This window comes from Parasteatoda tepidariorum, chromosome 11 (assembly GCF_982258835.1).
Source record: "Parasteatoda tepidariorum strain Cologne lab strain chromosome 11, Ptep-v5.0, whole genome shotgun sequence".
Lineage (NCBI taxonomy): Eukaryota > Metazoa > Arthropoda > Arachnida > Araneae > Theridiidae > Parasteatoda > Parasteatoda tepidariorum.
The window spans coordinates 44,405,075-44,421,715 of NC_141765.1; the positions used below are offsets into that span (position 1 = coordinate 44,405,075).

Consider the following 16,641-nt stretch of genomic DNA (forward strand, 5'->3'; position numbering starts at 1 on the left):
CTTGCACTGACAACAGTCTTGACGTAAAATATCCTCAGTGGTAAACGGATCATGGGTTAGAGTCCCCTTGCCACCAGGCTAACCGTGTAAGGTTTTCGTGGTTTTCCTCTTAATGCAACGCAAATTCGGGTTAGTTCCATCAAAAAGTCCTCTACGAAGACAAATTTCTCCCAATACTTGATCCAGGAGTTACCTTGTCTTCTGGATTGGGTTCAAAATTAGGGTGGCTCGGGCAGTGTGTCTTACAGATGCAAATTTTCGGGTGATCTTTTCTTATTCAGAATACTAAACATTATAGTGGTTTTTGGAAATCTATATTCTTGCAACGTAAATTTAATACCACAATATTAAATTCATCGAATCTGTGACAACTTTGTAAAAACAACTGTTGGCTTTAAAAATGTTTTTAAAGAAGATTAATTAAAAAAATATACTAAAAAGTTAAGCATATGGATGACATCATATTACGAATTCGTTTGGATCCGTTAATCTATTTTTTCTTAAATAAGATAAGTTTGAAAAATCGAATCAAATGTTATGTCCATCTTCTTAATCACGCATTTTGATCTATGTCCAGAATAAAAAGTTAACCAACAAAGTGAAAAATAATCGAGAGAAATTTTTTTTTTTTCAATGTGTTCAATCACAGTTCAAACAGCTTTAAACTGATAAACATCAGTCTGAGCGAACTTACCAATTGGTTCGTTCTTTGGAAGAAACTCTACATAATTTTAGTATAAAAATAATTTTAAAGCAAAAAGAATTTTCTAAACAATAAGCTTCTTCGCTATCTTTGAAGCATAGATTTCAATTATCGATTTGCCATGGTAGGTAGAACAATATTTTTTTAAAACTTTAGTAACCAAAATTTCTACATTAAAACATAAATGTTATCACAAAATGAAAAAAAAATTGCGACCTTTTACAAAGTTGGCTGCTATGAGTTTTAAGTAATCCGATTCACTAGAAGATAATAAAAATAGCTACAGGGAACTAAAAATGCAAAAAATTCTAAATAAAAAAATTAACATTACACTTGTATAATATAAAAATTATTTACGAAATTCAGAAACATTAAATACATTTTATAAAAATGAACAATAGCTTTAACATAGCCATTTTTTTGATGATATCTATCAGAATACTCTTTGTAAATTGACACCTTCAAATTGATACTGACTAACTTCAAAGTAAAATAAGCGGAACTATATAAAGGAAATGATAAAAATTTCCAAGAGCAGATGTTCTGTGCATCTTAATCATTTTTTTCGCTTTTTATCACGAATGCTAAGCGTGCTTATCTGAAAATCTATTGTTCTTTTCAAAGGTTAATCATTTTCCTTTCAACCAGTGGTTCCGATTTCCATAAGGATATTAGCTCTAGAATTTTTTCTTTTGACACCAGGGTCACAGTATCAGCTTTTGGTTTCGTTTTGTAAAGCGATGGAAACACCATCATTTGGTGATTTGTGCGAAGTCAATTTTTGTTTTTTAGATCCTGTTTATGGCAGCCACCTTTGGCCTTCGAACAACTGACCCTGCACCACAAGTTATTTGACCGCCAATTGCGGTCCACCACCTACGCCTTAAAATACCATACTGATTTGACATTTTGGCTCATTTATTTCCTTTTCTCTTGAGGTTGCACATAAAGAAATGTTACTTCTTGAAAGGAAAATAAATATTTTTTTTCAAGAAAAATTATTTTGACAAGCATTTCAGTTATTTTATTGAAAGACAGTTTTTCGAAAAGGTTCAAGTGTCATTTTTTTTTTCGTTTTAAAGAAAGGAATAAATTACGTCATCATAAGATCAACTATTTAAACTTTAGCTTTGCCTATCAAAATATTGTACTATGTAATAGTCAAATGAAGGTATTGTTATGTTAGATTGCAGTATATGGTGAAAGTGATGTCTGCCGAACTTTTTTTTCTTACATGTGATTTATGTAGACGTTGTCACTTGTTCTTATAAGAAACCCTTTGAGCTCGAAAAGTTCTTTAAGAATCCTTTTACCCTTTCTCGCCTAAATTATTTTGATGGAAGTTTTTTTAAATTTAATTTTGTTCGAGTCAGAAATAACATTTTCATTCCATTTTCTCACAAATAAAACAAGATTTTTAATTTGGATTTTTTTTTATTGCAAGGCCATTAAATAGGGAAGGTACAAACTTTCTGCTTTTGTTAGAGTATTTTACAAAACATCGAACAATTTTTGATTTGCAATTAAGCAAAAGACAGTTTAGAGAAAATCCGCTTAGTTTTGTTAGTTTAAAAAAAAATATCAGTCCAGATGACCCTAAATAAAGTAAAGTTCTTAAGATTACTTTTATTTTTATCAGCGTTGTAATTTTAGCTTATTTCCTAAAAGAAACTAAAAAATAATAGCAATAAAAATAAATTAGTTTCAATTTAAAATTTACACACATGATGACTTACACAACTCTTAGGGATTCTCTGACTCTCAAAAGGGATTTTCTGAATTCCCTTTTTAATTTTAAGATTATTTTTTTGCTCTTCAGTAATGCAATAACTCTGATTTCCTGTCTAGTATAACAATTACAGATTGTTTGGAAAACTGCTACTTAGAAATTCAAAATTTTTTTTTTTATTTTTGTTAATTTTTTAAAATTTTCATTTTGCCGCTTGTTCAAGTTTTTTAAACCTCTAGTACAATTTGTCTTAACAGAAAATTAAAATAATTTACGAAAAAGAAAAAAGTTAGAATGAAAAATAAAAATAAAAGAATGATGAATAGAATGAAAAACAATGCATTAGAAATTGAGTAGGTTTAGTAATTTAGCTGTAAAATTCCCTCCCCCCTCCTGAATACCAGTTTCGTACTGAAATATGAAACAAATATTTTCTGAACTGCGCGGCATTCTTGTCTAACTTGAGAATTGTCTTAAAGTATTTGATTATCTTATAAATTAAAATGGTGATGCCATTTATTTACTCAAGAAAATAAGAACATCTGTTACAAGCAATTAAAAATTTTAAATTTTACAAATTCTGTCGAAAATATATCTAAGAAAGTTAACCTTTGTAGATCTGTACAGATATCAAGAAAGCAAAATAATTTCTTTACATAAATATCCATAAATTTCTTTCAAATTTTAACTTTTAGAAGGCATGTTTATGTAGAACAAGAATAGAGATAGTTTAAATATTATTTATGTTGCACTATTTGCTGATGCTACAGCTTCTTGTTCAGAAAAACAGTAATATAGATAATTAATTTCTCTGCTTAAAAAAATTTATTGCAAAATAACATTGATGTTTCTCAATTATTTTTTGAAAATTATAGTTGTAAATAATATGGATAATATGGATACACGAAGGTGGCTGGCATATAACGAAATGGTTAAAAACAAAATAAACATTTCAAGTGTCGCTTTCGCAAACTAATGTTCTCATTTGTCGTTAACTGCGGAATTTTTACACGATCTATAGCAAGTCCCTTAGGCTAGATCATCTTTTAAAGTATCCCGTCGAGAATCTTTTGAATTATTCATTACACGTAGTTTACTTATTTTAATGATTGAATAAAATTTTTATATTTATTTTGGAAAAAAAAGTTACGATCAGGTAAATATAAAATTAACTATGTTGCTTTAAAAATAGAATATAATCGTTTCTTTGGGTGTACAATTTCAAAGATTTATTTTCTTACCACTTACACAGTGTGAGGCAACTTACTCACGTTTCTTTTTATTGTGCTTATGTTATTTCCTTATGGATGTTTTGCTTTATTTTATGCTATTGAATAACCCTCGATCAGAACTCTGCTTGTATGGCGTTTTCTTTTTATGTATTATTACAACAAATGATACATAATTATTCACGTTGTTCTGTTATTTCTGAAAGTTCTTTTCAAGAAGAAAGTTGTGAAAAAATATTTTTTAATATCTTAAGAAAAAATTATAAGAAATTTAATAGCTACGAGAGTTAAAGTAAGATTCTCCCTATAGGAATTATTATTAATCACAAGTCTTTCAAGAATACACTTTCATAGAAAAATTTAAAATCGCTCCCGGGTTCAATGGATTTATCTGGAAGGTGAAATAAAATTAAAACTAAAATATTTCTCAGGATGTTTAATACCAAAGTGATAAACCTGCTGAAGATGAAAGATCGCAAAGGCATATCGAAGTCAAATACCATTGTAAGGTTTGAAGCTTTGTGAGAGGTGTAGTTAAAAGAAGCAAAGAAAAAGAACAGAAATTTTAACACATTAGTGCAGAAGTTTCGAACCTTTTTCCGATTAGTGTACCAGTTAAATTGCGGTTTATTATTTTCAGGCATCCATCCTTTATATAATAAAAAAAGAAGAAAATCTGAGCCACTGCTTTGATTTCAAATTTTGGAATTACGTTGTGTAACTATAATTGCTTTTTAGTTTAAATCTGGGACAAAGCGGTTTTTTACAATTCAATTTATAGAACACCTAGTCAGAAAATGCAACACACAAATACACTGGGTGGCAGCGCACACAGGTAACATAGGCAATGAAGCAGCGGATTTAGCGGCTAAAGACGCCGCAGCAGGTCACGGGATTCCCAGCGGTGTTCTGCTTCCACCATCGAGCCTGAGAAATAAACTTAAAAACATCACACAAAAACTTTGGCAAGCATACTGGGACGAAAATGAAAAAGGCTATACAACAAAATCATATTATCCTAAAGTAGACACAGACCGACTCATAGGCCATCCAGCAGCAATACAATTCCTTACAGGACATGGCTTCTTCCCCTCATTCTTACACAGGATGCAGCGAATAAACACAGACACATGCCCATGCGATGACACAGGTACCCCAAGTCACTACCTACATGACTGCCCACTAACTGAATCATACCACCTCAAAAAACCCAATGAACAAGGCAGAACGATATTTGCAGACAGTTTCAAAAACAAGCATATTATGCAAAAACTAATAAATATTCTAGCCATAACCAGAAACATCACAGACAATATGTCATAAACCTTATAATAACTTTGTAAAAATACTGGCAGCAAATACAATGTTGAGGTGTCAGGGCTCCAGCTGCAGCATAAAAACACACTCTGGCCCCACCCCTGACCAGCAAGCATTTGGCAGGCAGTCAGTCAACACAAGCTGTTGTCCGTGAGGCAAATAAAAAATTTAAAAAAAAAAAAAAAAAAAAAAAAAACTTAAGCTCGATCCACACAAACAAGAGATGGCTTAACTGTCTATAAACGCACACACAATAAAAAACAGTAATCTATATCATGATCCGCTAAAACACTGCCTCAACTACTACTCATAAGAAAATAGGTAAAACACGCAACACAACATAATCAAAACATACATACCACACAAGCCTCACCACTGACCCTGCTCCCAGTCCCTGGAGACAGACAGTGAGTCCGGAGCTTTTCAGCTACCCGTGATGGCCGTTTATGTTAAATGTTAAAAAAAAAAAAAAAAAAAAAAAAAAAAAATTAAAAAAAAAAAAAAAAATACCTGTGACGTGGCTAGCTATTTTATATTGTACTGTTATTGTCGATGTCCATTCTTTGTGGCTGTAATGTAACGCTGCTAGTTATCTATGTAAAATTAAATTGTCTCTACTAGGCCGGGATAGCCTGGTCAGTGGGGTGCCGGGCCCATGTCCAAGAGTTCGTGGGTACGGTCCCTGCTGGTCGAAGACTCCCCGTGTAGTAAATGGTGACTGATGCACGTTAAATTTGTCGAGTCTCAAAGTCCTCCATGTTCCCATAACAAATCAATACCTCTGGGGGTACCGATACAGAAGTTTCCTTGTCTTCTGGATTGGTTCAAAATTACAAGGCTACGGCGTTGAACATTTGTAGTCGTAAACCCAAAAATTGGGTCGACTGTTCAACGGCGGTCATAAAATAAAATAAAAATTCAATTTATAGAATTCATTGCTAAAAATACCTGCTCATAACATTCAGCCAATTTCTCATAATTTGTAATTTAGTATGAGTCCTCACTCAACTAATCATCATTTTTACTATTTCCCAAGAAAAGGTCAGTTTTTCCTTTAACATGAACTTCTATAGTGCAGGAGTACTTGTCTCTCGCGTTATGGAAAATGTCTGAATGGCTTGCCCGAAATTGTGCTTGTTTCTGAATCCGCCTTTGACAGCCGATGGTGTTAGAGTATTTTTTTTTAACTGTCTTCAGTGAATGCAACTGAACAAAAATAATTTAAAATTAGCAATTGCGTGCCATCAAAATATGTCACTTGCACCTAGTGGTAAGCGTGCCATAGGTTCGCCATCTCCTCAGAAGTGTAAGATAAGACATTTTAATGACATGTTTCACATTTGCCAATATGTTACAGAAGGTGTTTGCAATTCTGAACAGAAACACTGTATATGTTTGAATCCACTCTAGATATTCTTATTTTAGAGCAAAAAATTAAAATTGGAGCAGTTTGTGACATCAATCAAATGGAATGTTTAACAATAGTTAACGTTATACGTAGATCACGATCCAGAAAAATAATCTGAAGGATTTTAACTTTTAATAAATTGAAAAAAATCCAACAAAATATACTGGAAATTTTAAAAGTTATAAAATGAACCCATTGTGTTACTGAAGTAAAATAAATAAGTAAATACAAAATAAGACTATCATAAAAAATGGAAACCAAGGCAAATTTCAACTGTAACAGAAAACTCTTTTCTTCTGTAATCCTTTTTCACTGCATTCTTTGTTCAAATATTTTTAAACTCTAGAAAACAATCTCATAATTCATAGTACTACTAGTCACTGTTACGTTTTAACCTTTGCTCAATGTTCTTTTTTTTCCGATTTGTTTCCATTGTTACATTTGTTTGTTGTGACATTCATTACTATTACATAAAACACTTATAATTGAATTACTTTTTTCATTGAAAAGACAAAATGATTCAGAAAAATTAATAAATCGAGCAATAAATAACAGTTTTAATGTTTTTTGCCCTCTTTTAATTTGAAATTGAACATATAATTTTGAAAGTAGATCAAATTATAATTAAATGGAACTTACATTTGAAAATGTTTATGATGGGGTTGGATAGTAAATTACTCTTTATCAAAGGGTTCTCCTCTATTCATGAAATTGAAAGTCAATTAAAAACATAGACTTTATTCATAAAACAAATTACAAAAATATTTTATTACTTAATTCATAACATTAGAAATATTTCAATTAGAACCTATACTAACCCTGAAATGAAAAAAAAAAGTTGTTTACAATAGAGCTCCGATTGAAAAAAAGTGGTCATTGATTGCACGATAACTAATTATTTATTCATAAGACGACTGTTTATAAAATAAGTAAAAGATCAAGATCGAAATAAAATTAATATTTATTAATTTAACTCGATTATTTATTTGAACATTCATTATGCAAAGAGACAAACTTCTAAAAACCAAAAATATTCCACTTATGGAAAAACAATGCATTTTTGAATAATAAAATTCAATATAACCCATTTTATTTAATTTTTCTCATTCTTTCTAAGTAAGCAATTTCTTGTTAATTTTAAAACGTGTATATTATTGCTAATTATCGAATTAGTATTTATACAAAGATCCAAATATGGTCATATATATATATATTTATATCAAGAAATAATTCGGAAGTCTTTTAGACCCCCCTGCAATTTAATTAATTAAATGATACAATATAATTTTTCATATTTCTATTTCATTCTATATTTTTGGAGGTTTCGTACCAAAATATTCCTTTAGATCAAAGAGTATAGTTTAAAATTTAATGTTTTTATGTACGTTAAAAGAAAAACAGTCAAACTTTAAAGTTTATGAGGTAAAAACTTTAATTTAGTAAGCATTTCGAACAATACTAAGTTCAAAATTAAAAAATGTTTTAAGAAAGCATTATGTACTGTAGCTAATGGCTTATAGAAAATTATCATTTTGATCTATAGAAATTAACTTTTAATAAAAAAAATCTCCAAAATTACTTTCTCCTGGGAACTTGAACCATCTTGATACGTAATAACTTATTCTTGTTTTTGTTTCTGCAGGATGCGAAGATTAAGTTGAGACTGCTAGTTCTGCGATTTATTATAACGCTGCTTTTGCAGATAAGAAAATTATTTGAACCAGTGCAAATGTGATTATTGCCGCTCTTGGCGAGGGCTCCAAGTAGTGTACTTTCATGCTTACTGGGATCTTTGCAATTATATTTTCATTAAAATATGGTTATTTCAGAGAAATCAGATTATAACTATTAGTCAGGATTTCTGCCGCTAGTAACTATTAAACTGTTAAGATTTAGATGAGTTACTTTGGTACTTAATTCCCTTAATCGATTCTTTTGGAGAAAAAATTCAATTGCTTCTTGTATATTGATTGGGAAGTCCTTATTTAAAGAGCTGTGATTTGTATTGTAGTTCGTATTATACTTTGAATTGCTAATAGAACAATCTACATATTTATATGCACTTTAAGTCATTTGAATCGTCGTGTTCTACGCAGTGATGGCAGGTTTGGTGATTCTTGCATTCTTTTGCGATGTGCTGTAGGGTTGGGCATGTATAGCAATACTTGATTCTTAAAAACTTTTTTATGCGGCATATGTTTCAATCCATATTTAGTCTGGTTTTTGTTACTATAATTTTAAAGTGTTCAAATGGTTCGGCAATAACCTAGTGGTTGTCTTCTCTTCCATGAAGAGCAAGTTGCATTGTAAATCTATCACTTGGGTAGGTCCTTTATCTGGTCCATTAATGCTTTTGCAGTTACGTGGGTCTGAAAGTTATCTACGTTGTTTTGATATTTTTGATCAGCTGAGAACTTCTAATTTTTGGTTTTATAAATTCGTAGTTAGTATTCAGATGAGTTTGTTTGAATTCTTCTATTGACTGTCTAGAATCATCCTCCTTTGAAGTTTGAATAAGAATACCTCCCTTGCTAATGTTTATGACTCTTTCAATCCAATTTTCAGTTTTGTGGGATTGATCTTCTTTACTATCCCCTTTTTCGTCTGTTCTGAGGTCTCCGTCTGATTCCTCGGGTAGACTAGCACCACGTTCTCTTTTTGTCCTGTAAATTTTCTTTGAGTTGCCATTGATCTAGATCTACCACTTGCCTCTGCATCACTTTATGGGCCTTTTGTTATCTCATTAGAAGTTGGTTTGATTTCTTTCATTAGTCCAATAACAGTTTCTTTCGTCTAACCTAGCTTGGAGTGCTTTAATCTTTGTATTTTCTTCCATATCTTTCTTTTCACCTTTTCTTCTATAACTATTCTTACTATGGCACTGACGCTATTATTTATCACTGCTGTCGAAGCTATAGTTAACTTTTTACTGTCGATCACTTGTTCACTAATTTTCTGCAGCACCGCTGTTCTCCTTAAAAGTCATCTACTTCTCTCATTTCTTCCAACAGTTCCGTATTAATTGAGACTTTCATTTCTCCCGCAGAGGAGGATGAATCCACTGAGATCGCCGTACTATACTCTATTGCAAGTTAAGAAAAAGTCATTATCCTTATGGAATGCCTGTGTCTATGTGTACGCCAAATGGATGCCAAGCTCCCCGCGCGAACGCATATCAACCCTTGAAATGACGTTTCGCAGCCTTCTTTTTGCTTTCTTTCTTTAATCGTGTGAAATGAGGAAAACAAAACTTATTGAATAATCAATTAACAAGTTAAAAGAATTAATAAACATGATATCAAAACATCATAGCAAATATGTCTTTCTATTTGCATTTAAAAAAAATCTGATGAAAGAAAGATAAATATTGTTTCTTGTAGGCAATTTTCTCCTACAGTGAAGCAAAAGTATTCCTTACTTCGCATTTGGTTTGTTAGGGGCATGTCAGCATAAGATGAGCCATTTTTAGTGGTCCGATGAAATCCAAGTCCTCTTGCAACGTCATGTAGCTTCATTTTCAAGAACGAATGTTCTCATTTATCGAATATCCCGAAGTCCAGGAGTCCAGTAAGACTTCGAAACTATAATTTTTTTTAATGATTCTGTGATATTTATCGTAAAAGATAGCACCAATTAAATTTCTGTGTGTCGGGTTTAAATTTTAAAAGCTTTTAAATTGTTTTGAAAGCATAGTTACATAATTTGATAGCGAAATAAAACGAAACTATATGCAATCGCTGATCATTACTTAAATCATATATAGCAATGGTCTTTTCTCAACTTGCAACGTGGTATAGTAGTGGTAAACAACTAGCAAAATAAATAACTTGAAGTAAGTCTCAATTTTTACCGACGTTTGACTCAATCAGAAAAATACTAAGGAATTGAGTCTGAAAGTGCTCACCAGATCAAAATTTTCTTAAAAAAAATTTCAAATCTAAAAATTTCGTTTACCACTGCTCTGTAAAAACTTTAAATTGGTTAAAATTTGTTTTCTGTGTCCTCTGTGCCTTTATCCCCGTTAGTCGTCTTTTGGCATTGCTCGCCAGCACCGCTTGGTGGTGTTGATGGTGAAGAATCAGAAAAAAGGTGTTTCAGGTTTAAAAGAAAAAAAAATGGGCCTTTATGTGAGTATCGACAAAATTGGTTCTGTACCCATGTGCCGCCATAAAAAATTTTCAAAATAAAAGCAAATGAATCGAGAATAACTCACTGTGGCACGCAGGTCTTTGTTAAATATAAAACGTATTTGTAAAATATCTATTACAACGTAGTGTCGTTTAAATTTTTACAACATTACTATGGTTGCCAAGTTGAACCATATAATCGAGCAAATTAAACCTTGATCTTAATTAAACGGTATAATGTTTCAATTTGAATGTGAACTTGATTAAATTTTATACCTTATTATCATTGCGTCAAATTACGATTTAATGGTTTAAGGTACTATAGTTATGGCTCACTGTAAAACCGATTTTTTGAGAGTCTGTTTTTTTTCGACTGCGTATATATATATATATATATATATTGAAATATTTTATTACAAACTGAAACTAAGTCTCAGAATCAGTGGACTGAATACTGATTTAAACAACTCTAATTTATAGTTGTTTTTTCTACTCTCAGACGTGGTCTATAATCGTAACTACTTTGTTGAAACAAAGCTTCATAAAAATGAAAGCATGCAGATAAATCATAAAAAAAAATTTTTTTTTCTTCAAATATTTGTACAAAAGTTGATGCTGGAACTAAACTTCAAAATTTGTGGATTGAATACGAAATTAGCAACTATAAGAAAATTACCACTTTTCTACTGTCAGTCGAGGAGGGGGGAATAATTGTAACTTTGATCTTATTTTTCGTGTATTCCTCTTTAAGCATGTTTGCTACTTCCGAAAAGCGTTGAAAGACTGGTCTGAGAATTCTTTATGGTGCTATAATAAGGACTTAATTGACACTTAGGACTATGAATCAAGAAAGAATCTTCCGTTCGGCTATCACGATATCTTTTAGAGCGATTATTCAAAACTCTTGTTCCGTGCATAGTTTCAATTGGATGCAAAAAATGTAATCTTGAACTGATTTTTTTTTTTTTACTCTGAAACGTTCAACTATAGAGTTCCCCATGTAGTGTAATTATCCATATCAAAGATTATCAGAATTTAAGAGCTGAGTTGATGAACCAGGTAAGTGACATTTTAAGAGTGGTTATATTCAGGGAAGAAGTAAAAAAGAGGTATCTGAACTACTTTATTATAGATTTATTAGAAAATTGGGCTAATAATTCTTTGCTTATTTGGTTTATCACCACTTAATTTGAGATGAAAATCATGCAAGGATACTCAAAACTCATGTGGATTAGTTATCTCAAAACTAAAGTGAGTGCAAAAACAATTGTTACTCTAAACATACCCATATTGACCATTTTATGTCAAGTATTAACCTTTTTCTGATTAATAAATACCCCTGAATTACCTGGTTCAACCTTTAAGCTCTTCAATAGGGGTCAAACTTATCCGTGAAAACCTTTGACTTTATTCTGAATTGTAACAGTACATTTGTTAGGTGATAAAATGCTTAAAAATTAAAATAGGTTCGTTTCTAAATTCCGGTGATATGTTAAAGTGTAACACATTATTTTCTGTTTATATGGTTTTGCATTTAATGGTTAATGTGATTCAAGAATTCTAAAAGAATTTAAATTAGTTTTGGCGTTGAAATATTTTAAAGCTCATGGTGTCGTTTAATCCAGTTATGTAATACGACTTACATTTCAAGCATTTTGTTTCTTGTGCCAAGTTGCACTACATTCAACTTGGTGTAAAAAAACATTAATTCGCTGTTTTTTTTCATCAATTTATTTATTAAAGTAATAAACTAAATTTTTCGATTAGAGTAGACGAATTGATGTTTGAAATTTATTTCGCACTTTTATAAGTTAGCCTGTGTTGTCTATGTTGAATCTCAACTGGTCAACGTTGATTGCATTATAGCATTGAATTATGTCTTAAGAATTCTAAATACTGAAATCCTCTTTTGCATTTATAATAATTTAGTTATTCGAAGAAATTAAATAAATAAAGAAGCATAAATTATTTATGAACAAATTGTTTTCTAAACTAATAAACGGGAAAAATGTTTTTAATAATACAATGAGAATATTATTATACAATAATAAACGCTTCCATAAGAAACCTTTTTTTTTCTTAATCGTCTTAAATTTCAAACTGTAAAAATGTGTAGTTTTCTTTATAAAAATATTTCAATGGTTATAACAGTTAATAAGTTTAATTCTTTCTCATAATAAGTTTAGTTTTTGCATATTATTGTGAAATTTTAGTTTTATGCTGTTAAATTTAGAAGTGAAAATATAATTCTTTCCTTATTCTTTTCAGAAATTACATTCTCTAACAAGATAATTTATTCTTGAGAAATCTGAAGACATGTTTGTAGAGGCTCTTTAATCTCGATCTCATAGGTAAGAAATTAAGTGAAAATCTACTCTTTTTTATCTACAATTCATTCCGAAAACATATTGTCGGAGAGTTTTTAAATCTGGACAGCTCGAAATGCATGTTTACAAAAATGGATACAGCATAAAATGCATGTTTGAGAAAATGGATACAGCATAAAATGCGTGTTTAAGAAAATGGATACAGCATAAAATGCGTGTTTAAGAAAATGAACGCTACTTAAAATGCGTGTTTACGAAAACGGACACGGAAAAAATGCCCCTTTTCAGTTTTCAACACAATTTTAACAACTAAACTTTCTTACATGTTTAAACACTAGCAAGGACAGGGTTTCATCTTGGAAACCTCAATTTGTAATGAGACTTGGCATATCAGTATTATACTTTCAGGGAATTCACCACTTAAAAAACAGAGCGCAGAAGTCAGCCAATTTCAAGAAAAATGTATTTGAAAATTCAAGAATACTTTGCATACTATGTAGTTAAATTTTTGCGGCGTAGTAGCTTAGTGGCATTGAACCTGCGTAGCAACGAGACGCCTATTATGTTTTATTTCTAATATTCTTTTTTCATAATAAACTGTTTTCTTTTTAGTTAACAAATAGTTTAAGGGAAATTTTATTTATTGTATTTTTTTATTAGATATTTCTTGATATTTAAATTACAGTAATTTAATCTTTCCATGAAATAAAAATGGCTAAAATAATAATCTTTATAAATAGCGCTTACAAAAAGGAAAAAAGTTGAAAGGTTTTAGTTTTATCATATCTTGTTTAGTAAACCATAATCTGGATAGAAAATTAACGAGAAAAAAAATGAATGCAAAAATGATTTGGTGATTTGCACGATTGTAATCATGAACAACATATTTGAAATTTATGTGCTGAAAAACATACTTTGTAACATTAAAAAATATTTCTCTATCGTTTGAAAATATAAAAGCGCACCAATTGTATATCCTTTTATTGAAAATTGGTGAAAGAAATTGACGATGAACTGTTTTTATTTTAATATAGTCTTTACGAGAATTCATTTCTCAATTTTGTTCAATTAACTATGCAGATTTTGTATAGGGTTTTAGATTTTTTCCTGTCCATAAAAATAAACGCCACAGATTGTATCAGATTAGTACATTTTTGAGGAATCACTTGAATAATTATGTTATACACATTTCATTTATTATAATCACTGTTTATTAATATTGGAGTTTTGACCAATATCCTTTAATTGAAAAATTTATTCCTGTAATTTACGTGTCAAGTAATATTTCATAACTAAATAATACAATAAATAAAATAATTAATGATATTTGTAATCAGAAAAATCTTTATTAAAAAAGTAGAAAGCAGAAAAAAACTAATTTATATCTTGAGCAATATTTAAAAATTAAAAAAAAAATCAGTGAAGAAAATTAAATCTGTTAGTAAATAGAAAAAAATCATTAATAAAAAAATGCGAAAAAAAGTCTTTTTGATGATTTGTGTCTCATTAAGCCGGATACCATGTCATTAGACAACTGTGTCGTCTTAGAAGTGCCTTTAAATGCATTAAAGTGGCAGGATATAGTAAAGTCGTGCCTTTTACTTGTAAGCATAATCATTACGGGTTAGAGTCATGGATCTTCGGGGTCGGGGTGGCTGAGGGTATATTACAGAAGTAGCTATACATTCAGGCGATGCCTTCGTATTTAGAACTTGAAACGATTAATTGAGTTTTAAAATTCTGACCACCATTATAAATTTTTAGCCCCCGTGGCAATCTTGTAGAAACAACTGTTGACTTTTAAAATCTTTTTAATAAAAGACTAATTTGATAAAATGTACCAAGTGATGCATGCAAATGGACGATATCACGCTACGATTTTATTTGGATTGAAATACTAGTACTAATGCAAATGGAAGATATCACGTTACGATTTTATTTGGATTAAAAGACTAGTACTAATGCAAATGGACGATATCACGTTACTATTTTATTTGGATTAAAATACTAGTACTAATGCAAATGGACGATATCACGTTACGATTTTATTTGGATTAAAGGGCTAGTACTAATGCAAATGGACGATATCACGCTTCGATTTTATATGGATTAAAGACTAGAAAAAAAGACTAGTACTAATAAAATAAGATTGCAAAATGGAATCAAATACTATGTCCATTTTTGTAAACACGCATTTCGAGTTTTGTCAGATTTAAAAACTTACTGATGATATCTTGTCTTGTAAATGATATTTTGTAATATTCTGTTAGTTTTATTATTCAAAATAGGATTTTAAAGAGTATTTAACTTCTGACCTTTAATATGCGGTCGGCACGTAAATATAAAAATAATTTTAAATTAAGCTTGAATTATTTTTTATTCTTGTTACGTTTGTCTCATTCTTTAAAGCTTAAAAGTTGTTTACACTCGTATTGTGAAATTTAGCCTTGATCTTTCGTCCAGGCGATTATTTGTCCACACAATGTTTCAGCCATGAAATTTTGTCCCCAAACATTCCAAAACCAATTAAATAGTAAAGTAAAAATGCGTGTAAAATGGGACAAAAATGTATTCCATGATTTAAAAATTCTCTCTGGATCCTTCTACTTTAATGCTTAATTTTGAAATTTCGATTAGAAAATTATTTTCAACTATATCATAGAATAAGTTTGTTAATAAACAATATAAGTATTTTTTTAAAATCAGTGGTGTCATTTTTTTAAAATCTTTTTTAAAATCAGTTTCCCTTTCCCAAGGACTTTATGATTACTAAAAGTTTAAAACCTAAGCCTTAATTAAATTGTATTTTATGGAATTCTCTAAACATTTTGTATATTACCCTATGATTCATTCTGTTAAAGTCTTAAACTCAAAATTTTCACAAATTAATGCTTATGAAAATATAAGGACTACCAGACCTATTCTTTTAATACTATGAATTGAGAAGAAATTTCAGTGATTAATTGCTTTAGAATGATTTTGTACATCTAAAATGCTTAGCACAAATTCTGTTTGATACGACATTCGAACCCAACTTATCTCTGACATTTTTCAAGGAATAGGCCTGTAAAATCTAAGTCATTCATAATACTTTGCATGCAAGATCTATTTCAGAAATAGGATTTTTACTACTTATATGATTATTTCAGATTATTGAGACTTCCATAAAAATATAAATACATTTAATTTTTCGTAAATTTGATGAAAATGTTTTTCTTGAAAATTTATGAGGGGCTTAAATATTTTTGTCACAAGTTCATTTAAAGGCATCGCCGGACAACTAACCTTTATTTTTATGTTTGTCTTTAAAAAATCAATCAAATAATACGCCAGATGATCCTCTCACAATTTGAATTTATAAACTTGCATCTCATTCCTACACTCTCGGAAAAGTTGACTCAAATTTGAACCATAATATCTATACCTTGGACCAAAATGCAATGTAAATTTCGTGCAACTTTATTAAGGTATTAAATTAAAGCAGGTTTCCATGAAAATTCAATTATAGAATCGTCTAAGTTTAAGGAGTACGATTTAACAAGCACCATATTCAGGCTGCAGAAAATTTGAAGGATGTAATGGTTCAAAGCACTTCAAATCTTCTTATAGCTTAGGATAATAAAGTGATAAGTTAATTTAAGTATTATTTAAATAGACTTTTAAAATTCGTGAATTTTAAAATTGCTATATATATCTGTAGTTGATGGTACTTGGTACAGACGTTCAAACTCAGAACTCTATCGGGCCTTTCGAGAGCCTGATGTTGTTAAGTATGTAAAAATCCAAAGAATTAAATGGGCT

At 30.2% G+C, this 16,641-nt stretch overlaps 1 protein-coding gene across 2 annotated transcripts in view; it reads left to right on the forward strand.

Annotated features, from left to right (window-relative positions):
- The window catches only part of LOC107447991 (CD151 antigen), a 175,429-nt gene that overhangs the window by 42,643 nt on the left and 116,145 nt on the right, over positions 1 to 16,641 (forward strand). For both annotated transcript variants that reach the window (XM_071187513.2, XM_043051760.2), the window contains exon 2: positions 12,782 to 12,864. The gene's annotated coding sequence lies outside the window, so the exon portion shown is untranslated. The remainder of the gene's footprint in view (positions 1 to 12,781; positions 12,865 to 16,641) is intronic.